General features: G+C 43.7%; 1 protein-coding gene across 10 annotated transcripts in view; it reads right to left on the bottom strand.

The window, feature by feature from the left end:
* Armh3 (armadillo like helical domain containing 3) overlaps positions 1-16,455 on the bottom strand; it is a 183,381-nt gene that overhangs the window by 102,940 nt on the left and 63,986 nt on the right. The gene's annotated exons all lie outside the window — the stretch shown is intronic.

Below are 16,455 nucleotides of genomic sequence, written 5' to 3'. Positions count from 1 at the left end.
CTCTTTTTCTCTACGTTGTGGGTGTCAGGTATTGTGTCCCAGCAACGGGGAGAGTAGTTAACACACCAGCAAAGAAGCCCACTCTGCCACGCTGCCTGACCTTTGTGTGAAGCCTGTTCCTCTCAGAGAGGAGACGTGCACTTTGATTTGGAACAACAGGGAAGTGTAAGCAGGAGTGAGACTGCAGACCCGGCCTGACACACAACGCCCTCACTCCCACTCCAACAGCACAGTACAATGGAGAATGAGCAGGTGGGGAAAGCACAAGAGCCTGGCGGCATCAGCCTCCTGTGTGTAAGGCCTGAATCCTCCCCTCCAATAGCAAAAGGCCTTACTAGAGATGAGGGAGGCAAACATCCCCACTGATGGACTCTTTACCGTTGCCCCAAACTAAGTTATCCAGGGCTCCATGATGGAAAGACAAATGGCCAGCAGCTGACTCTTTCAACAGTGTCTGTTAACAAGTGACCTGCTAGCCTGGACCGGAGGGAAGCCACACAGGAACCCACGAAGGGGCCAGCTAAGACTCCACATAGAATGATTAACCTCAGCCCGAGTGCCCTTCTTTAATGAAGTGTACCTTGCTGAGCTATCTCAGTGCTCTGTGAATGGACAAACACCTAAGAATCAGGCTCCATAATTCACAGGAGGCCAGAGAAAGGGCTGGGTAGCACTCGTAGCACTCAGCAGAACACGTAACAGTGAAAGAGAGACCAAGCAGCTTTTGTACACATCCAGTCATCCAGGACTTTTGTCTCCAGCACACATGGCACAAAGATGCAGCCTCAACAGTGTCCAAGTGGTAATTAAGGAGCAGGAACCCTGAGGGGAGGAAGTGGGAGCAATGATTTATTGTTCCTCGGCAGGACTACAGCTAGTCTGGACCTCTGGGACTCATAGTCAGGGATGACAAAGTAATAAACATGGGGGAGAAAGAGAGCAGTTCTGGCACGGGACGAGACAAACTGTCCCAGTGGCTACAGACATCAACAGGGCCAAATAGTATCCAGGAGGCGAATTCAGCACTGTGACCCAGAGACAGTACTACAGGCACCTGTGCCCTGGGCCTGACAGGGCGGATACCAGCTTCCACCCCAAGAGAGCCACCTGGAGCATCGATTCTCCAGGGGGATTTTGACAGGCAGCCAAGATGAACAGGCCTCTGGCCTCAAAGACCAGCACCCCTGTGTGAGGGAGAAGGCCCAGACAGCCGAGCAGTGGTGCTCCCTCCTGCATCTCCTGACTCTGCACTGGCCATGTCACTGCACGGCACCTATACACATTACACACATGCCCTTCCTTCCCGGCCTCATGTGGGGTGTTCAAGGATGTGGCATGGCTGAGCACGGACTTTTAGAGCTCCCGAGAGCCTCTGAGGTTGTTTAAGCCAATGTCCTCCTTTTCATACAGGAAAATGCCTCACCCTACCATATCCCACCCCAAACTAGCTAGTGACTAAGCACTGTCCCACTTGGTCCCCATTCCATTAAGGTGGGATGAAACAAATAAAGGTGTGAGGTCAAGCTGAATGTCAAAGGGCAAAACCAGCTCACTACAAATGATGTGCTTGGACCGGCTGCCTGCACGCTTACCAACAGCCCTCTAGACTCTTGTCTGTAACTCTGTGCACCACTGGGTGCTCCGGTTATTTGTTCTGGATCCTCCTTTTCTACCAGTCTTCCCCTGTCCATTAAGGCACAGGTTTTAATACCCGTTATCACTACTCACAACCCTGAGAGGCTCTCAGTAGCTTACCTCAGCAGGTACCATCTCTGCAGCCTCTCATGCAGCTCCTACCTTCCTGTCCACACTTACCTTTCTTCTCTACCTCTCCCCGATCATACCTCTCTTTTCCCTTCTTTCTTCACCTCGGCATCCTCTCTGTATTTCTCTTTTTCTAAAGCATATGACTGTCAACTGAAACTGTTACTGACTCTCCCACTCAGGGTCTCTCCTCCTTCAAAATTATGTACTGCACAGGGACTGTGACTGGGTAAGGACTTCAAAGGGAGCCAAGATCCTCTTTCTTAGGCAAAATCAAAACCAAAACCAAAAAATCAGTATGAACAACTATTAACCACATTTATTCATAAGCTATTATGGTATGGAGCTTTTCTTTTCTTTTAATTTATTGAGACAGAGTCTCTCTATGTAGCCCAGGCTGGCCTCAAACTCATGGCAATGCTCCTGCCTCAGCCTCCCAAGTGCTGGGATTACAGGCATGGTGCTGAATGCCTGGCTAGGTGTGGAGCTTTGCACCAGGCTTAGAGCAGCCAACAAGAGTAGTACCTTTTTTTTTTTTTTTTTTCCCAGTACCGGGGATCGAACTCTGGTCCTTGCACTTGTGCAGCGGGCGGTGAAACCACTGAGCTAAATCCCCGGCCCCGAGAGTAGTACCTTTTTAAAAGGCTGTGGATGTAGCTCATGGGAAAGCACTGAGCTCAACTACCAGTACTTGGAGTTGTCAAAAAGTGAAGTACTAACAGCCAGGGATTTAGCTCAGTGGTTCCAACGCCTGCCTCACAAGTGCAAGGTCCTGAGTTAGATCCCCGGTACCACCCCCTCCAAAAAAAGAAGTACTTGGAGTAGTCAAATTCATAAAGACAGAAAGTAGAATGGTAATTCCCACACCCTAGGAAAAGGAGGCAATAGAAAAATTAATGTTTAATTGGGCCAGGGATTTAGCTCAGTGATTCCACCGCCTGCCCTGAAAGCGCAAGGACCTGAGTTCGATCCCAGTACAAAAAAAAAAAAATTAATGTTTAATAGGTAGAAGTTCAGTTTGTGAAGGTGAAAAGAATCTTGGAAATAGAAGGTGTTGATAGTTGCACAACAATGTAAGAGTACCAAAGGCCACTGAATCATACACTTAAAAATAGTTACAATGAGCAGGGCATGGTGGCTCACACCTGTGATCCCAGCATTCAGGAGGATGAACCAAGAGGTTCACCAAGAGTTCAAGACCAGGCTGAGCTACATAGTGAGTTCAAAGCCAGCCTGAACTATACAGCAATACCTTGTCTCAAAAAAAAAAAACAAAAAAAAGTTTGCGTGGGGGGGCGGGGGGTACTAGGGACTGAACCCAGGGCTTTTCACATTAAGCTACATTCCCAGTTCTTTTTATATTTTATTTTGACACAGGGTCTTGCTATGTCTCTGAGTTGTCTAGGTTGAGCTCAAACTCACCATCTTCCTGCTTCAGCCTCCTAGAGTGCTAGGATTACAGGTGTGTGCCACCAGTCTTAGCTTGGAAATTTTATGCTATGTATATTTTACTGTAATTTAAAAAGCAAACAAACAAGAGATCAATGTTTTTTTCTCCATAAGCCCTAGAAAAATTCCACCCAATCTTTCTTAACCTTGGCATAACTGACTGCTGACATACACATCACGGTACACTGTTCTGAGCACCAGGCTAAACAGACAAGGTTCTTTCTTACGATGGGAAAAAGGAAAGGAGCCAATTACATTCAATCAACTTAGAGCCCTTGAATTCTTGGTCAGGATACAACTCAAAATGAATCCTGGGATGCCTTCAAGGCAACAATGTGGCAGTCTTCAGAATAACAGTCCACACTGGAAATCAAAGCTAAAAGTACTTTAAATACAATACCCCAGATATCCTTGGGAATCCTAGGTTTGACTCCTAATCTTTGCTGCCTTGTTTAATACATAAGGCTCCAGATACCTGGCTGCAAATACTTTTATCCTGCACTGAAAGAAAAATAGAGAAGTTTTTGCAATGAAATACTTGAGGTATTATACTACACATACGTTTCAGTTGTAGGGAAGTAGGAAGTCCACATAAACGCATTTCATTGGAAACTTTCCTACCAGACACCCTGAAATCTTAGTTTCTCAGCTTTTTTCAGGTACTGGAAACCGGCTGCAATTGCTGTCTCTTTGCACTGTACAAGAAGCAACTTGTCAGTCTGACACTTAGCTTCAGCCCAGGTCCCCAAGGGAAGTCATGTGCATCATACTTGATGACGTGGTTAAGATGAAGAGTGTAGAAATCCAGACCTTTCTGCATACAAACACAGGCCGAATAATGGATGGTGTTGGGTCCAGGATTCTAGGAAGCTGAGCCAGGACTATGCCTTCATGGCTCTGTAAGTCCAGAGTGGATTCTCAGGGACAGAAGCAGTCAAGGTAATGTTCAAATCGAAAGACTTCAGTGCCATTCACCTGAAAATCCTGCCACTTTAAACACAGGCTCCTATCATCCCACAAAGAACCTTGCATTAATGTACCCTACCCAATAAGGACTTTCCCAGAGGTCTTTTAATACTGCTTTGAATTCAGAGGGAAGGGAAGAAGGTAGCAGCAAATTGTGTTGCCATGCAGGAGTAGAATGAATAACAGATACAGGAATTTATCCAGAACTAAAACCTGTCCTCCTACATTGAAGTAAACCAGGTACAGAAAGGAACAAGTCAACTATGGGAAGACACAAGTGATCGTTCAGACACCTGCCTGAGAGAAGGGGAGGGGAGGCTTAATTGCAAAACCAAGTGAATGACATTTAAATAAACTTAAAAACAGGAAGGAGACAGAAAGCCTCTAGTAGAACAAATAAATATCTCTGAAGAATCAGGTCAGAGAGAACTGAGTAGCTTTTACATTCTCTATAGGGAAAGAGACAGCAAAGACAAGACAGCCAGACCCTGTTCTGGGGCCTGGCATGGAGCTAGGAAAGAGTGCCACAGAACTCAAATCAAATCTGCTCATTAGGGAAAATGGATAGTTTCACAGTGACTGATAGAAGAAAAGAAGTCTGAGCATCTCACTTGCTTAGGAGAGAAGTCACAGAACTCAAAAGACAGGCTGGAAAAAGCACCAGCATAACAAGTGAACACCACCTAAACCCCAGAGGCACTGCAAACTCCAGCCAACTCTAGCATTTCGGGACAAAATCACCAATTACCCAGGGATGCAGGCAGCAAGCAGCAGGCTCACTGTCAATCAGCAGAGTGGTACAGGAAGGACTTAGGAGGCAACAACTGTCAGTAGAATAATTTTAAAATATACTAGATGGCTTTTCAGAAAACAGGCATCTGTCTGGCTTCAAATCTAAGTACTCCATTGACACAGAGGCCAATGAATCAAATGAGAAAATGGAGAGGCTTTGGTTGTATGTTGAGCCTCCCCAGATAAACAGAGCACACAAGCCAGTACGTCAATGGCCTGCACAGCCTAAAGGCTCCACACCCATCCGAACAAGACAGAAAATAGAAAAAATCCTTTCTTTAAATGGAAGTCAGGTTCTGTCCTCTCCATTTTCCTTGTTGTTGATGCGGATCTGATAAAAGGGACAATAATGTTAATTGTCTCCCATTCCCCATGTGCTTGGGGACAAGTCTTCCCAGTTTTCACCTCCTCTCTTCTTTCTCATGAAAGTTCCCAGATCCTCCACTTTGGGAAATGCAGAGTCCCTGTGCAGGACGACACATGCACAACAAAGCATGCTCAGGAGCCACTGCTGCCTTCTGCAGCCCCATCCCACCTGCTTATTCTTTCCAACCTTGTCCAACTGAGTGACAGCCCAAATCACCCTTTGAGAAATCAAGTAGTTGGACTGGGGTTGTAACTAGCAGTAGAGTACTTGCCTAGCATTCAAGAAGTCCTGACTTCAATCCTCAGCATGAAAAAAAAAAAAAAAGAAAAGCAAAAGAAAGAGGGAAAGAAGGAAATAAAAGAAGAAGCAAGCAAGCAGTCTAGGAGTCAGAGAGACCATGTCTGCAACCAGCTCTGCCAAACTGAGGGAAGTCATCCACATCCATGCTGACTGAAGATCCTGGGAAGGGTACTCTATCAAACCAAACTATATGCGCCTTTAGAATGAAAAAAGCAGGGCAGTAAATGCATGGCTACTCTCTCCTCCTCCCCCTTTGCTTGACAAAATGCTGCGGGGCCACAAGAGCTGACATTTCTCTGGATATGAAGTGACTTCATGTGCAGAGAAAAGAACAAAGAGTGATTTCTCACTCTTTAAGGGACTTTTACGCGGGGATCTTTTTCTCCTGGTAACAAGCAAAACCTGTTAGAGATTATCTTTTGCTTCTGCCAAGTTTCTGAGGGAATGAAAGATTCAAAATAGTATAAATTTTGGATTTAACCAAATGTAGAGATCTGGAGGGAAAAAGATCTTTCCGGCATTCATTTCAGTCCCTGAGTTTTCTATACCACTATACAGAACCTTTCAAAACTAAATTATAGAACAAGAGGGCCGGGGATCTAGCTCAGTGGCACCACACCTGCCTCACAAGTGCAAGGTCCTGAATTCGATCCCCGGTACCAAACAAAACAAACCAAAACAAAACAAAACATTATAGAACAAGAAAGACACCTTCTAATGCCCCTATATGAGAACAGTCTAATATTGAGAGAAATTGTCCCCAGAGGAAAGAGTGCTGTCTTTCTGCACACAGACAGTAAAGCAGGTGTTTTGTGGTGGTGAGGACGGAACCAGGACCTCACATATGCTATGCAAGCACTCTCTCAGAGCAGTCCTTCTTAATCAGGGACCCAGAATGTATCTTATGACGTGCTCCTCCAAGTCAGAGAAAATTTAGGCAATAAGGAAGAACAATGTAAAAGCAATATTAAAATCAAGATAGCGATAGCCTTCCTTTTCCCATCTACCCTAGCATTTTACTGCTATGTTCTTTCTCACCTAGATACCCTCTTCAAAACTAAAAGAAGCAAGGCCAGGGATTTAGCTCAGTGGTTCCACCACCTGCCTCACAAGAGCGCAAGGACCGGAGTTCGATCCCTGGTACCAAAAAAAAAAAAAAAAGAAGCAGCAGCAATATTATAGTTATATAAGTGTTATTACGGTATGTTTACACTGGTCATTTTCAAAGGACTAAATTTCCTGTAAAAAACAACAATAACAAGGTTTTTTTTTTCTGGTGTACTAAATGTATTTATACTTTCTGACTGTACAGGTTTTCTAATATGTTGTTTACAATAATAACCTCTTTTTGATTCAGGTATTTGCCTTTTTCATAAACTCCAGCTATTTATGACAACAGGTACATTTATGGGCTGAGATATTTTCTTTAGATGGTATCCTATCAAATGATAATAATTTAGGGCCTGGGGATTTAGCTCAGTGGTTCCAGTGCCTGCCTTGCAAGCGCAAGGTCCCGAGTTCGATCCCTGGTACTAAAAAAAAAAAAAAAAGATGATAATTTAGATGAAAACTTTTGGTGTTTTTAAAAAATGAGTATCTTTAACAATGGCTATTTTATATCAAGTTGGACATTTAAATATGTTACAAAGGTAAGGTCATCATGATTGTCATGTTAAAATATTATTTGTGACTCTTTTTCTGTTAATATTCTACAGGAATTCAACTACTAGAACAACCATGACTGATAACAATAACAGTTCTCTATATTTTAAATTCCAAAATGCTTGCTATTCAGGTAAAATCATAATAGTTAAACTCATTACTCTTGTTACAATGCTAATGCTATTGACCTTCTCTTCTGGGTGTTCAACAACTAAAGTTTGGAGACCAAAACTAGAAAGGTAACTGGGCTATGAGGACAGCCAATATTTTGGTCCCAGCCGCTCAAGGTCAACAAAGATCCAGGACACGAGGGAACCTTCTCTACAGGATCCTACACCTTTGGTAAGTCACTCAACCTCCTGAACAGGGAGATTGCTGGGCACCAGAGGACAATGTACCGTGTGCCAAAGGAGGGTCACCAAGAAAAAATCTCTGACGCTTCCACAGAAAGCAGCTTGGTCAAGCAAGGCCATGACCCATCCTGACGGCTGACACTGATGCAGGAGCAGAGAGGCTCTATGCATGGTTCCAAAGTAATGGCCTGGGGAGACTTAACTGACCTTGATAGATAGCAAGAGGTTCATATTGATTGACACAGGTCTCACTTTAACTTGGTCTTAAACACCCTGCAAGAAAAAATAACCAAAAGAGGTATAAAATAGTGACATAATAATAAAGCTAGACGGGGATTTAGCTCAGTGGTTCTGCTGCCTGCCTCGCAAGTGGAAGGACGTGAGTTCAATCTCCAGTACCAAAAAAAAAAAAAAAAAAAAAAAGGGATATAAATGATAAAGCTAGACTTCAGAAAAATTAAGACATAGCCCATCCATAAAAATCTTTTGGTTCACTCATAACACAGCCATTTTAAAAAAATAACAAAAAACAAAAAAATAAAACTTTGGGGACTAAATAGAAGGGGAAAATCATTAATTAGCTATAAGTGTGTATAGATTCTTTTCAAAAAATTAAAATAAGCTCTTTGCAGGTATCCAATCCTAGAAACCATTGGTCTCCAGACCTCTCCTTTTAGATAAGTGTTTTTCTGATTCTGTGATAATTAACTATCATGTAGTGATCAAAAAAAAAAAACATAAAGTAAGAGTATTGGGAAGAAGATCGCCTGCTTGTCAGCCACAGTCAGGATAAGTTCTGCACAGAGGAGCTGCAAGATTTATTCCTTTTAAAATAATGTACATCCTTGTTCTCTGTTTATGATGCCTCTTCTCTCACTGTGCTCATATTTCCTGGATACCGACCCATGTCTGAAAAGATTAAGCCTTTTATGTTACACTTGATCTCCTTAAGTTGGCCAGTGTCCTTGTTGAGGTTATCAGCTCTCTTTATTTTTAAATACATCTAGGAGGCCTCCAAAAACGGAGAGATACAGGAATAAAACTGTCCTTTACACAACTATTCCATGGCTATGCTGTAACTATCAGCCTAAAATGTGTGTTTTCATGGCCTTGAATTTAAAGGGCAAGTCAGGTTCATAGTAACACTGCACTTATTGGTATGTTGGCCTCCGAAAGACATTTGCTCAGTTACATGCACCTTTTATATTCCAAAGAAAGATTATAGAGATTATAAAGATTATATAAATTGTGTTTATCACTTTTCCACTCATTCTTTCAGAGCAAGAACATGACACATGGGCCCTTAGATCATGAGCTATGATCTTTTTTTTTTTTTTTTTCACCAGTATTTGGTGCATATATATTTTATGATTGTTATCTCTTTTTAGAGTTTTCCATTAACTAGTATGCAGAGACCTTCTTTATCTCTCTTGATTAGTCTTGGCTTGAAGTTCACTTTGAATGCAAATAGAATAGCTATCCCTGCTTTTTTTTCCAGGTTCCTGTCCTGTGAAGTATTGCTTTCATCCTTTGACTTTCAGGCTATAAATTTCTTTTTGAGTTAAATGTATTTTCTGTCGAGCTATGATCTCTTACTTCTGTAACAGATGAGCAAGCCCCTAAACATCCAGCTGTCTCTGTAAGACCTACGTAAATAGGGCCGGGGAGTTAGCTTAGTAGTTCCGCCGCCTGCCTCACAAGCAGAAGGACCCAAGTTTGATCCCTGGTACCAAAAAAAAAAAAAAAAAGAGAAGACCTATGTAAATAATGAGAGAAATTACATGTCAAATGAGGGAAAGACTTATGACTCAATGGACCAGATATGCCCCTCATCGTGCTAATCATTGGTGGGATATGTTTGGTTCCTGGAGCTCATGGCTCCCCTGGCTATTACCGTTCTTGGGACCCCTCAGTATTATCTGTCTGATCCTCTGCTTTGGACCGTGCTTGTTTCGCTGTTTTCAAAATTTCTTGCAGGAACACATGAGGGCATTTACCAACCAGACAGTCACGGAGCTCATCTTGGTGGGGTACCAGCCACTGCGTCAGAGAGAAAAAGCCCCCACCTACCACTGACCCCATCAGATTCAGGTTTAGCCCTAACCTTCGCCCCTTTGTCAGCTTGAAGCAGCTCAAGAAGAGATCTTTGCCCAACAACCATAAAACAAGAGCCTGGAATGATAGATTTCCCTCCAATTTAGGGTGCTGCTGTATATACTGCTATCTTCTTCTTCCCAACGTGGCCCTACTCTCACCAAAAGAGTACAGTACCCTAATACTTGCTCTCCTTTCTTTTTTTTTGGTACTGGGGATTGAATTCAGGTCCTTGCGCTTGCACAGCAGGCAGCAAAACCACTGAGCTAAATGCCTGGCCCTATTTGCTCTCTTTCTAACAGCTAGTGACGTCACAGGCTCCTCCAGTCCCTAGCCACTACCTCACTCAACCCCACCCCAGCTCCTATAAGAAGCACTCCCTGCCCCGGCCACATTGCTTTTGTCTCTCCTTTGTTCAGAGACAGCCCGGCAGATTGTCCCTACAATAAAGGCTTGCTGGGGCCTGGTCTGGTCTTGGTTTTCGGCTTTTTTACCTGACAATAAGATGTTACCTGGGCTGAGGATTTAGCTCAGTGGCACTGTGCCTGCCCTGCAAGCACAAGGTCCTGAGGAGTTCGATCCCCAGGACCAAAAAAAAAAAAGACGTTACCTTTATAGGAAGCTGTGGGAAGGGTACATGAAACCCTACTATTTTTATTATTTTACTATTTTTTCTAACTTTGTGTAGGTCTATAATTACATCAAAATTAAAAGTTTATAAAAGTAACTAAACTAAAAGAAGCAGACAAAGGAAAGTTCAAAGGATAGTTTCTCAAAATTAGGAGGGACTGCCAAACTGACAAAACTATACCTACGCAAGAATTGTCAGGGCCGGGGATTTAGCTCAGTGGTTCTGCCACCTGCCTTGCAAGTGCGTGGTCCCAAGTTCGATCCCAGGTGCCAAAAAAAAAAAGAATTGTCAGACAAATCTATGGCTCAAGTAAGCCTTTCTCTAGAAAGATTTCAGTCCTATATGACACCTACTGTACAACAAGCTTCCAACAAAAAAGCTCTGAATTCCTAGTCTCAAAGTGTTCCTAACCGTGAAGGCACAGCCTTATACCAATGACAAGAGAGGCAGCTGGATCCAGGATGCTGTGATCCTCTCTGGGTTTTTCATTTTTCCCAGTAGGTATCTAAAAGGTCAGGCCATGTACAGTTTCTTTTTCACACAGCTAAGAATGCAATGGATGCTATTTACCACAGTGAAGCTGAACAGACTGTCTGGGAGGCTTTAGGGGCCTTTCTTCCTGTGGGGAGGTGAATGGTGCCTATTGATCTGCAGCTGAGCACAGGAGCCAAGAACTCTAAGCGCTGATTGTGGTTGTTCAGATCTGGCTCCATGACCCTGGTCAAGTCCCTTAGCCCTCCCTTCAATGGCTCTTCTCCCTTCCCCAGCCAGCGCACATACAATGATGACATCAACCAGGGATGCGTCAGAGGGAAGGGGTAAAAAGGACTGTGATCTCCAGATGAACAGCAAATGAAAATGCCAGTATAAATCTGCCTTTAAATCAACTCATGTTTTCAGTCTGTGGACAGTCACATTATTTAAATGCAGGCTGCCTCCCCAGTGCCCCTCTTGCTTCCTTTATGGTAGAAGTAAAATAAGCTGATTCTGTGAGGCTCTATTCAAATAGTTCCCTTTCCAACAACTGCTGCTTCTAAACATTCCTCATTCTTTGGTTAATAGCTTAGAACCCATCAAAGTTTCCATTTTTACTTGGCCAAAGGCAATCCAGGCATCTGTGCGAAGGAAGACAGAGATAAAGGAAAGAGAAATTGCCTTTGACTTCCTTTCAGATCAACAATTCAAATAAAGCTAACTTGAACAGCTGGCCCTATCAAAGGGAAGTTATGTCATCAGAAACTAACAACCATCTTATTAGGTATTATTATTATTACTGCTATTATTATTATTATTAAGACCCAAACACAACACTGTACTGCTTTAGGCAAATGCTAATTCATTACTAATGAAAATTCTACATCCAGGGATTTAGTTCAGTGGTTCCGGCGCCTGCCTCAAAAGCACAAGGTCCTGAGTTTGATCCCTGGTACCAAAAAAAAAAAAAAAAAAAGGAAAATTCTACAAACTCATTCTTCCATTTATTTATTCATTCAAATATTTTGGGGTTTTTTTTCTTTTTTTTTTCATTCAAATATTTTCTGAATCCCTGCCAGCCATGGTGGCGCATGCCTGTAATCCCACCTGCTTGGGAGGCTGAGGCAGGAGGATCACAAATTCGAGGCAAGCCTGGGCACCAGAGCAAAAGCCTGTTTCAAATTCTTTTTTTTTTTTTGGTAGCAAGGATCAAACCCAGGACCTTGGGCTTTTGAGGCAGGTGCGGCACCACTGAGCTAAATCCTCGGCCCAAAATAAAAAATTTTTAAAAGGGCTGGGGCCAAGCATGGTGGCACCACTTAAGAAGCTGAGGCAAGAAAATCTCTGCAAGTTTGAGGCCAGGATGGGCTACCTACTAAGTTCAAGGCTAACGTGAAATACATATCAAGATTGAGTCTCAAAAAAACTAGATAAAAAAACGGGAAGAGTGACTCAGTGATAGAATATTTGCCCAGCTTTTGCAAGGCCCCGAGTTCATTAACCAACACCACACCACACACACACACACACACACACACACACACACACACACACACACACACGGCACAAAAGGATTGCTGAAAGAAGAATAATATAAAGAGGGGTGGTGGCACATGCCTGTATCCCACCACTCAGGAGCCTGAAGCAGGAGGACCATTGCAAGTTCAAGGCCAGCCTGGACTACAAAGTGAGTTCAAAGGCAACATAAGCTACATAGCGAGACCCTGTCTCAAAAACAAAAATATGGGGGTCAGGGATTTAGCTCAGTGGCTCTGACAGCTGCCTCACAAGCGCAAGGTCCTGAATTCGATCCCCGGTGCCAAAAAAAAAAGAATGGTCTCTTTTGGGGCCGGGGATTTAGCTCAGTGGTTTCGCCACCTGCTGCGCAAGCGCAAGGACCGGAGTTCCATCCCTGGTACCAAAAAAAAAAAAAAATAAGGGGGGCTGGGGATTTAGCTCAGTGGCACCATGGCTGCCTCACAAGCACAAGGTCCTGAGTTCAATCCCCAGTACCAAAAAAAAAGGAGGGGGGGATAATACAGACAAGTGGACCTCTTCCTTTCCATATTCTAACTGAAATTAGCCTCAATATATTTCCACACATACTCAGATACCATGCTGACAGGTCTCATGTAGACAGGTGGCAATGGGGGTAGGAAAAACATCCAAGGGAGAAGTGAACCCCCAAATTGTACAGCTGCTTCCTCCTCTTCCACAGACCACTACCAGGGATTCACCACTGCCAGAACTGATGGCTAGCAGCCCCATAACAAAGAGTAACCGTAGTCAAATACCACAATGTTAAAAATCAGCACTCACAGTAAGGTGCTACCAAACCCATCACGCCCAGTGATAAAGGCATTCAGACCCTAGCCACCTGCTTTTTATTCCCAAGAATTCCAGGTGTCCAGTCTAACCCTACATGTCTAATTTATAAATAAACGTCAATTAGGGTTTACAGCACATGAATGGGCCAGCATATATCCAAATAAGCATATTTGCCATAATAAGTTTCGCATACCTCCCTCAAATCCGTAACTCTACAAGGAAAAGAAAGACTGAAAACATGGGCATTCCAACATGTGAGGGTCAGCAGCAGCCAAGGGACAGGTGGCTCACCACAGCCAAACTTGTGTTCACTGAACGTGGCAGTATACATTCTCATGGGCCCTGGCACCCTGGCTGCAGTGTTGCATTTTGCAGTTTCCTGAACACCTGCTGCTCTTCATCTCACTGTACACGTTGTGTACAAACACATGGAGCCAGGGATCCAGAAGGCCTCACGAAGTCTGTATGGGCAAAGGAGCTCACCTCACTTGGCAGAGAACTCTACCATAAGTACCTAGGCCTGAGAAACAAGCAGTCGCCCGGGCCTCAGGGATGACACTCCTCCCTCTGCCCTCAACCTGTCAGGGTCCTTGGATGCTAACCAGTCAGTCTGGAGCAGCACATGATTACAGAGCTGAACATGACAAAGCTCTCAAGACAAAGACGACTGGCCAACACAGAATAAAGAATGCTCTTCTTCATAAGCTACTAGCCAGAATGGCAAAACACTAAGTTGGGGAAAAAACACATTTTTAGCCAGGTACATGCCTGTAATCCCAGCAATGTTGGAGGCAGAGACAGGCAGATCTCTCAAGGTGAAACTCAGCCTGGGGAAGGTGGTGATTTAGCAAGACCCTGTCTAAAAAATAAAAATTAAAAATTAAAGTTTTTAAAGGCTGGGGAAATAGTTCAGTGTAAAGGCCTGGGGATCAACATCTAGTATTACACACACACAAAATTAAATCTAAATCATAGTTATTTGTTTTAGCAAATATGGTAACAGTCGGGCTAGGGATGTAGCTCATGTGTAGGGTAGAGCACATGCCTACCATATGCAAGACCCTGGGTTTGATCCTGAGCAATGCCAAAAGAAAAAGATAGCAATGCATTCTGGGGTTTATGATGTGTGTGAAAATAAAATGTATGGAAACAACAACACAAAGGACAGGACAGACAGTTCACAATGATAAGAGGGCCAATTCATGTAGATAACAAGGAATACACGACGAGGTAGGAGAACAACGGGAAGTGTCCGGGATCTCTGGAGACAGACAGGGAACCAGAAGGGGAAATGTCAAAATACAGATAGGATAGGACACTGAGGAAGTAGACAACAGATGAGGATGAGAGAAAAGCCAGAGAGATCATAAGGCCAGAGTTAGGACAGTCAGAACAAAAAAAGAAAGAAAACAGAACAAAAGAGAAAATAAAACCAGAAGGGAACCAGAAGTAGGAGGCAGAAGCAACTACTACCAACTGCTGAATACTACAATGTGTAAATCCACCCAGTCATAGACATAAACACCACTTTGCATTTGTTCTAAATTCTACAGCTATACCAAATACACAGATGGGCATTATCTTGCGTTTTCACTTTAATCCTAGACTTTTGGAGCCCAACAGTCATATTACTATCTAGGGCCAGGGATTTAGCTCAGTGGTTTCGCCAACTGCTGCACAAGCACAAGGACCCGAGTTCAATCCCTGGTACCAAAAAATTAAAAAAAAACAAAAACATATTACTATCTATAGGCAACAAAGGGAGCCCTTTATATCAAAAAGAACTGTTGCTACCTTAAAAATCCTACTAACTTGGCCCGGGGATCTAGCTCAGTGGCACCACGCCTGCCTTGCAAGCGCAAGGTCCTGAGTTCAATCCCTGGTACTGCAAAACAAAAACAAAAAAAAGAGAGAGAAAAAAATTCTACTAACTTTAGTCATTTCAATTTCTTGTGATCTCTCTTCAGCTCTTCTGACATTCCCTCAATATCAAACTCTCACATGATCATAATCTTCTCTCCTAAAATACCAAAGTGCCTCTATTGCCAATTAGCGTGATTCTCGTATTCCCCCCTCACCACCATGCAGTAACTGCAAAAACGTTCTAATCCATTAATTAAAGATCACTACTTCTCATTGTGGAAGACTAAATTTAGAAAGCCAAATTGGGTCGAGGAAACCATGTGTCACAAGTGAGATGAATTCCATGGAAGGGCTGGGTTACTGGCCAGTCTTGCAAAGCCTCTGACACTAACACATCCTCCCCTGCTAAGCCGGGGCAGAGCAACCACTCATGGTGCAGCCAGCAGGAGTCTACTGTTCTATCAGGTCACAAAGCCACAGGGCCCATCAGCCAGCAGCCGCCTCCAAGAACATGTCTCCTCCGCTTTCCCAAAGCCACCCATTGAGTTGCATTTAAGAGAGGGATGGCAAGCCAGCGCTAAGTGTGCCTCAGAGAAGACCTGCTTCCCGCCTGCAGGGGTGGCTGAAGAGGCGGCTGTGATTTCACTGGGCTACGCAATGGGTACAAAGACAGAAGTAAGCACTATAATTTGCTGTTCTGTCTCATGTGCAGGGGGAGTGGAACAATCAGCACTGTCTGTAAACAGTAATAACGCCAGATGTAACACAAAGAACAGGATCCTCCGTCTCTCCACCCCAGTCCACCCCCTCAACCTATGACATCCTTCTCCAGTTCCTCATCTGGAGGAAACACATGAGCTTCCCTGCAGTCCATATGGCGCTACCAAATGGAGCAGAGCAAGATCCAAGTCTATACTGACTCCCCCTAGTTTAGTCTTACACAAAGAAAGGATCACTGAGACTCAAGAAATATTCAACAGTTTCTACTACCCCCACCCCCACCCCACATACACAAAGAAGAGAAAAGAAGGAACAGGAGAGAAAATGTGGAGAGGATATGCGACAGATGAAGGTCCTACATCCAATCCCCAATACCGCAAACAGGGCTGGGGATTTAGCTCAGTGGTTTCGCCACCTGCTGCGCAAGCACAAAGACCCAAGTTCAATCCCCAGTACCAAAAAAAAACCAAAACCAATACTGCAAATAAATGAATGAGTATCACAAGTGTGAATATCTCTAGATCTGGCCAAAAAAAGACTAAAATACGAGAGAGAGAGAGAGAGAGAGAGAGACAGAGAAGGAAGGAAGAAGGAGAGAACAGAAGAAAAAAAGGAGAGAAGGGAAGAGAAAAAAGGAAAGAGATCCATCCTATACAAACTCCAAGGTTTGGAGGGGAAAGTCGCCTTGAGGC

This window comes from Heterocephalus glaber, unplaced genomic scaffold (genome assembly GCF_053883595.1).
Source record: "Heterocephalus glaber isolate CG9 unplaced genomic scaffold, H.glaber_assembly_v1.0 deba00001498, whole genome shotgun sequence".
Classification (NCBI taxonomy): Eukaryota; Metazoa; Chordata; class Mammalia; order Rodentia; family Bathyergidae; genus Heterocephalus; species Heterocephalus glaber.
Note: the sequence above shows the minus strand (reverse complement) of the source record. Positions and strands in the feature narration are given on the sequence as shown.